Source organism: Gopherus flavomarginatus, unplaced genomic scaffold (assembly GCF_025201925.1).
Source record: "Gopherus flavomarginatus isolate rGopFla2 unplaced genomic scaffold, rGopFla2.mat.asm mat_scaffold_92_arrow_ctg1, whole genome shotgun sequence".
Classification (NCBI taxonomy): Eukaryota; Metazoa; Chordata; order Testudines; family Testudinidae; genus Gopherus; species Gopherus flavomarginatus.
This window is the reverse complement of record NW_026115180.1, coordinates 250,685-258,178: the sequence shown is the minus strand read 5'-3', so window position 1 is coordinate 258,178 and position 7,494 is coordinate 250,685.

Here is a 7,494-nt window from a genome sequence, read left to right as displayed (position 1 = left end):
AGACCCCAACCGCAGCTCCAGGGTCCCAAAAACTGGAGGCCGCAAAACCAGCTCCAGGGTCCCAACCCCTGTGCGCCCGAACCTTAGCTCCAGGGGCCTAATCCCTGGGGGCCCCAACACCAGCTCCAAGGGCCCAACCCCTGAGCGCCCGAACAATACCTCCAGGTTCCTAACCCCTGGAGGCCCCAACGCCAGCTCCAGGAGCCCAACCCCTGGGAGCCGCATCAACAGCTCCAGGGGCCAAACCCCAGAGTGCCAAAACCAAAGCTCTAGGGGCCTATTCTATGGGGGCCCACACGCCAGCTCCAAGAGCCCAACCCCTGAGCGCCCGAACCATAGCTCCAGGGGCCTAACCCCCGAGGGCCCCAACCACAGCTCCAGGGGCCCAACCCCTGTGGGCCCCAACACCAGCTCCAGGAGCCCAACCCCTGGGGGTCCCAACACAAGTTCCAGGTGTCCAACCCCGGAGCGCCCTAACCATAGCTCCAGGGGCCCAACCCCTGGTGGCCGCAACACCAACTCCAGCGGCCCAACCCCTGAGCGCCCGAGCCTTAGCTCAAGGGGCCTAAACCCTGGGGCCCCAACACCAGCTCCAGGGGCCCAGCTCCTGGGGTCCCCAACACCAGCTCCAGGGTCCCAACCCCTGAGCGCCCGAACCTTAGCTCCAGGAGCCCAACCCCTGGGAGCCCCAACACCAGCTCCAGGGGCCCAACCCCAGAGTGCCCAAACCATAGCTCTAGGGGCGTATTCCCTGGGGGCCCGCACGCCAGCTCCAAGGGCCCAACCCCTGAGCGCCCGAACCTTAACCCCTGGGGCCCCAACACCAGCTCCAGGGGCCCAACCCCTGGGAGTCCCAACACCAGCTACAGGGGCCCAACCCCAGGGCTCCCGAACCATAGCTCCGTGCGGGGAAACGCTCTGTGCACTACGCTATGTGGCCACACGGTGTCACTCTTGCTCCATGCAGGAAATGCTCTGGGCATTACCCTGCATAGCCACACAATGTTATTGTTGCTCCATGCGTGAAATGCTCTGGGCATTACTGTGATGGAGTCGGGACTGTCTGTGTGGGGGATGGGAGAGTAAGGGGTGACATTAGGTCAGGGGCCCCAACACCAGCTCCAGCGGCCCAACCCCTTTAGCGTCCGAACCATAGCTCCAGGGGCCTAACCCCTGGGGGCCCCAACACCAGCTCCAAGGGCCCAACCCCTGAGCGCCCGAACCATAGCTCCAGGGGCCTAACCCCCGAGGGCCCCAACCACAGCTCCAGGGACTCAAGCTCTGGGGGCCCCAACACCAGCTCCAGGAGCCCAACCCCTGGGGGTCCTATCACAAGTTCCAGGGGCCCAACCCCGGAGCGCCCTAACCATAGCTCCAGGGCCCAACCCCTGGTGGCCGCAACACCAACTCGAGCGGCCCAACCCCTGAGCGCCCGAGCCTTAGCTCAAGGGGCCTAACCCCTGGGGCCCCAACACCAGCTCCAGGGGCCCAACTCCTGTTGTCCCCAACACCAGCTCCAGGGTCCCAACCCCTGAGCGCCCGAACAATACCTCCAGGGGCCTACTCCCTGGGGGCCCCAACACCAGCTCCAGGGGCCCAACCCCTGGGAGCCCCAACAGCAGCTCCAGGGGCCCAACCCCAGAGTGCCTAAACCATAGCTCTAGGGGCCTGTTCCCTTGGGGCCCCAACACCAGCTCCAAGGGCCCAACCCCTGAGCGCCCGAACCATAGCTCCAGGGGCCTAACCCCCGAGGGCCCCAACGACAGCTCCAGGGGCCCAAACCCGGGGGCCCCAACCACAGCTCCAGGGGCCCAACCCCTGGGGGCCCAAACACCTAATCCAGGAGCCCAACCCCTGGGGGCCCCAACACCAGCTCCAGGGGCCCAAACCCTTAGCGCCAAAACCATAGCTCCAGGGGCCTAACCCCTGGGGGCCCCAACCACAGCTCCAGGGGCCCAACCCCTGCGAACCCCAACACAATCTCCAGGAACTCAAAACCTGGGGGCCCCAACACCAGCTCCAGGGGCCCAACCCCACAGCGCCCGAACCATAGCTCCAGGGGCCTAAACCCTGGGGGCCTCAACCACAGCTCCAGGGGCCCAAACCCTGCGAACCACAACACAATCTCCATGAACTCAAAACCTGGGTGCCCCAACACCAGCTCCAGGGTTCCCACCCCTGGGGCCCTCGACCCTAGCTCCAGGGAACCAACCCCTGAGTGCCCGAACCATAGCTCCAGGGGTCCAACCCCTGAGTGCCTGAACCATAGCTCCACGGGCCTAAAACCTGGGTCCTCAACACCAGCTCCAGGGGGCCAACCCCTGAGCGCCTGAACCATAGCTCCAGGGGCCTAACCCCTGGGTCACCAACACCAGCTCCAGGGGCCCAACCCCTTGGGGCCCCAACACCAGCTCCAGGGGCCCAACCCATGAGCGGCCGAACCAAAGATCCAGGGGCTAACCCCTGGAGGCCCCAACCGCAGCTCCAGGGTCCCAACCACTGGAGGCCCCAAAACCAGCTCCAGGGTCCCAACCCCTGAGCACCCGAACCTTAGCTCCAGGGGCCTAACCCCTGGAGGCCCCAACACAAGCTCCAGGAGCCCAACCCCTGGGAGCCCCAACACCAGCTCCAGGGGCCCAACCCCAGAGTGCCCAAACCATAGCTCTAGGGGCCTATTCCCTGGGGGCCCGCACGCCAGCTCCAAGGGCCCAACCCCTGAGCGCCCGAAACCTAGCTCCACGGGCCTAACCCCCGAGGGCCCCAACCACAGCTCCAGGGGCCCAACCCCTGGGGGCCCCAACACCAGCTCCAGGAGCCCAACCCCTGGGGGTCCCAACACAAGTTCCAGGGGCCCAACCCCGGAGCGCCCTAACCATAGCTCCAGGAGCCCAAACCCTGATGGCCGCAACACCAACTCCAGCGCCCCAACCCCTGAGCACCCGAGCCTTAGCTCAAGGTGCCTAACCCCTGGCGCCCCAACACGAGCTCCAGGGGCCCAACTCCTGGGGTCCCCAACACCAGCTCCAGGGTCCCAACCCCTGAGCGCCCGAACCTTAGCTCCAGGGGCCTAATCCCTGGGGGTCCCAACACAAGCTCCAGGGTCCCAACCCCTGAGCGCCCGAACAATACCTCCAGGGGCCTAAGCCCTGGAGGCCCCAACACCAGCTCCAGGAGCCCAACCCCTGGGAGCCCCAACACCAGCTCCAGGGGCCCAACCCCAGAGTGCCCAAACCATAGCTCTAGGGGGATATACCCTGGGGGCCCGCACGCCATCTCCAAGGACCAACCCCTGAGCGCCCGAACCTTAACCCCTGGGGCCCCAACCCAGCTCCAGGGGCCCAACCCCTGGGAGTCCCAACACCAGCTACAGGGGCCCAACCCCTGAGCGCCCGAACCATAGCTCCAGGGGCCTAACCCCTGGGGGCCCCAACACCAGCTCCAAGGGCCCAACCCCAGAGCTCCCGAACCATAGCTCCATGCGGGGAAATGCTCTGTGCACTACCCTATGTGGCCACACGGAGTCACTCTTGCTCTATGCAGGAAATGCTCTGGGCATTACCCTGCATGGCCACACAGTGCTACTGTTGCTCCATACGTGAAATGCTCTGGGCATTACTGTGATGGAGTCGGGACTGTCTGTGTGGGGGATGGGAGAGCAAGGGGTGACATTAGGTCACGGGCCCCAACACCAGCTCCAGCGGCCCAACCCCTGAGAGCCCGAACCATAGCTCCAGGGGCCTAACCCCTGGGGGCTCCAACACCAGCTCCAAGGGCCCAACCCCTGAGCGCCCCAACCACAGCTCCAGGGGCCCAACCCCCGGGGGCCCCAACCACAGCTCCAGAGGCCCAACCCCTGGGGGCCCAAACACCTGCTCCAGGAGCCCAACCACTGGGGGCCCCAAAACCAGCTCCAGGGGCCCAATCCCTGAGCGCCCGAACCATAGCTACAAGGGCCTAGCCCCTGGGGCCCCAACACTAGCTCCAGGGGCCCAACCCCTGGGGGTCCCAACACAAGTTCCAGGGGCCCAACCCCGGAGCGCCCTAACCATAGATCCAGGGACCCAACCCCTGGTGGGCGCAACACCAACTCCAGCGGCCCAACCCCTGAGCGCCCGAGCCTTAGCTCAAGGGGCCTAACCCCTGGGGCCCCAACACCAACTCCAGGGGCCCAACTCCTGGGGTCCCCAACACCAGCTCCAGGGTCCCAACCCCTGAGCGCCCGAACCTTAGCTCCAGGGGCCTAATCCCTGGGGGCCCCAACACCAGCTCCAAGGGCCCAATCCCTGAGCGCCCGAACAATACCTCCAGGGGCCTAACCCCTGGAGGCCCCAACACCAGCTCCAGGAGCCCAACCCATGGGAGCCCCAACACCAGCTCCAGGGGCCCAACCCCAGAGTGCCCAAACCGTAGCTCTAGGGGCCTATTCCCTGGGGGCCCGCACGCCAGCTCCAAGGGCCCAACCCCTGAGCGCCCGAACCATAGCGCCAGGGGCCTAACCCCTGGAGGCCCCAACACCAGCTCCAGGAGCCCAACCCATGGGAGCCCCAACACCAGCTCCAGGGGCCCAACCCCAGAGTGCCCGAACCATAGCTCCAGGGGCCTAATCCCTGGGGGCCCCAACACCAGCTCCAAGGGCCCAATCCCTGAGCGCCCGAACAATACCTCCAGGGGCCTAACCCCTGGAGGCCCCAACACCAGCTCCAGGAGCCCAACCCATGGGAGCCCCAACACCAGCTCCAGGGGCCCAACCCCAGAGTGCCCAAACCGTAGCTCTAGGGGCCTATTCCCTGGGGGCCCGCACGCCAGCTCCAAGGGCCCAACCCCTGAGCGCCCGAACCATAGCGCCAGGGGCCTAACCCCTGGAGGCCCCAACACCAGCTCCAGGAGCCCAACCCATGGGAGCCCCAACACCAGCTCCAGGGGCCCAACCCCAGAGTGCCCAAACCATAGCTCCAGGGGCCTAACCCCTGGGGGCCCCAACACCAGCTCCAAGGGCGCAACCCCAGAGCTCCCGAACCATAGCTCCATGCGGGGAAATGCTCTGTGCACTACCCTATCTGGCCACACGGTGTCACTCTTGCTATATGCAGGAAATGCTCTGGGCATTACCCTGCATGGCCACACAGTGTTACTTTTGCTCCATGCGTGAAATCCTCTGGGCATTACTGTGATGGAGTCGGGACTGTCTGTGTGGGGGATGGGAGAGCAAGGGGTGACATTAGGTCACGGGCCCCAACACCAGCTCCAGCGGCCCAACCCCTGAGCGCCCGAACCATAGCTCCAGGGGCCTAACCCCTGGGGGCCCCAACACCAGCTCCAAGGGCCCAACCCCTGAGCGCCCGAACCATAGCTCAATGGGCATAACCCCCGAGGGCCCCAACCACAGCTCCAGGGGCCCAACCCCGGGGGGCCCCAACCACAGCTCCAGGGGCCCAACCCCTGGGGGCCCAAACACCTGCTCCAGGAGCCCAACCCCTGGGGGCCCCAAAACCAGCTCCAGGGGCCCAATTCCAGAGCCCCCGAACCATAGCTGCAGGGGCTAGCCGCTTGGGCCCCAACAGCAGCTCCAGGGGCCCAACCCCTGGGGGCCAGAACACCAGCTCCAGGGTACCAAACCCTTAGCGCCAGAATCATAGCTCCAGGGGCCTAATCCCTGAGGACCCCAACACCAGCTCCAGAGGCCCAACCCCTGAGCGCCCGAACCATAGCTCCAGGGGCCTAACCCCCTGGGTCCCCAACCCCACCTCCAGGGGCCCAACCCCTGGGGGCCCCAACACCAGCTCCAGGGGCCCAACCCCTGAGCGCCCGAACCATAGCTCCAGGAGCCTAACCCCTGGGGGCCCGAACCACAGCTCCAGAGGCCAAACCCCTGCGAACCCCAACACAATCTCCAGGAACTCAAAACCTGGGGGCCCCAACACCAGCTCCAGGGGCCCAACCCCACAGCGCCCGAACCATAGCTCCAGGGGCCTAACCCCTGGGGGCCCCAACCACAGCTCCACGGGCCCAACCCCTGTGAACCCCAACACAATCTCCAGGAACTCAAAGCCTGGGGGCCCCAACACCAGCTCCAGGGGCCCAACCCCACAGCGCCCGAACCATAGCTCCAGGGGCCCAACCCCTGGTGGCCGCAACACCAACTACAGCGGCCCAACCCCTGAGCGCCCGAGCCTTAGCTCTAGGGGCCTAACCCCTGGGGCCCCAACACCAGCTCCAGGGGCCCAACCCTTGAGCGCCCGAACCATAGCTCCAGGGGCCTAACCCCCGGGGGCCCCAACCTCACCTCCAGGGGCCCAACCCCTGGGGGCCCCAACACCAGCTCCAGGGGCCCAACCCCAGAGTGCCCAAACCATAGCTCTAGGGGCCTATTCCCTGGGGGCCCGCACGCCAGCTCCAAGGGCCTAACCCCTGAGCGCCCGAACCTTAACCCCTGGGGCCCCAACACCAGCTCCAGGGGCCCAACCCCTGGGAGTCCCAACACCAGCTACAGGGGCCCAACCCCAGAGCTCCCGAACCATAACTCCATGCGGGGAAATGCTCTGTGCACTACCCTATGTGGCCACACGGTATCACTCTTGCTCTATGCAGGAAATGCTCTGGGCATTACCCTGCATGGCCACACAGTGTTACTGTTGCTCCATGCGTGAAATGCTCTGGGCATTACTGTGATGGAGTCGGGACTGTCTGTGTGGGGGATGGGAGAGCAAGGGGTGACATTAGGTCACGGGCCCCAACACCAGCTCCAGCGGCCCAACCCCTGAGCGCCCGAACCATAGCTCTAGGGGCCTAACCCCTGGGGGCCCGAACACCAGCTCCAAGGGCCCAACCCCTGAGCACCCGAACCATAGCTCCAATGGCCAACCCCCGGGGGCCCAAACCACAGCTCCAGGGGCCCAACCCCTGGGGGCCCAAACACCTGCTCCAGGAGCCCAACCCCTGGGGGCCCCGAAACCAGCTCCAGGGGCCCAATCCCTGAGCGCCCGAACCATAGCTACAGGGGCCTAGCCCCTGGGGCCCCAACACCAGCTCCAGGGGCCAAACCCCTGGGAGCCCCAACACCAGCTCCAGGGTCCCAAACCCTTAGCGCCAGAACCATAGCTCCAGGGGCCTAATCCCTAAGGGCCCCAACACCAGCTCCAGGGGTCCAACCCCTGAGAGCCCAAACCATAGCTCCAGGGGCCTAACCCCCGGGGGCCCCAACCCCACCTCCAGGGGCCGAACCCCTGGGGGCCCCAACACCAGCTCCAGGGGCCCTACCCCTGGGAGTCCCAACACCAGCTACAGGGGCCCAACCCCAGAGCTCCCGAACCATAGCTCCATGCGGGGGAAATGCTCTGTGCACTACCCTATGTGGCCACACGGTGTCACACTTGCTCCATGCTGGAAATGCTCTGGGCATTACCCTACATGGCCACACAGTGTTACTGTTGCTCCATGCGTGAAATGCTCCGGGCATTACTGTGATGGAGTCGGGACTGTCTGTGTGGGGGATGG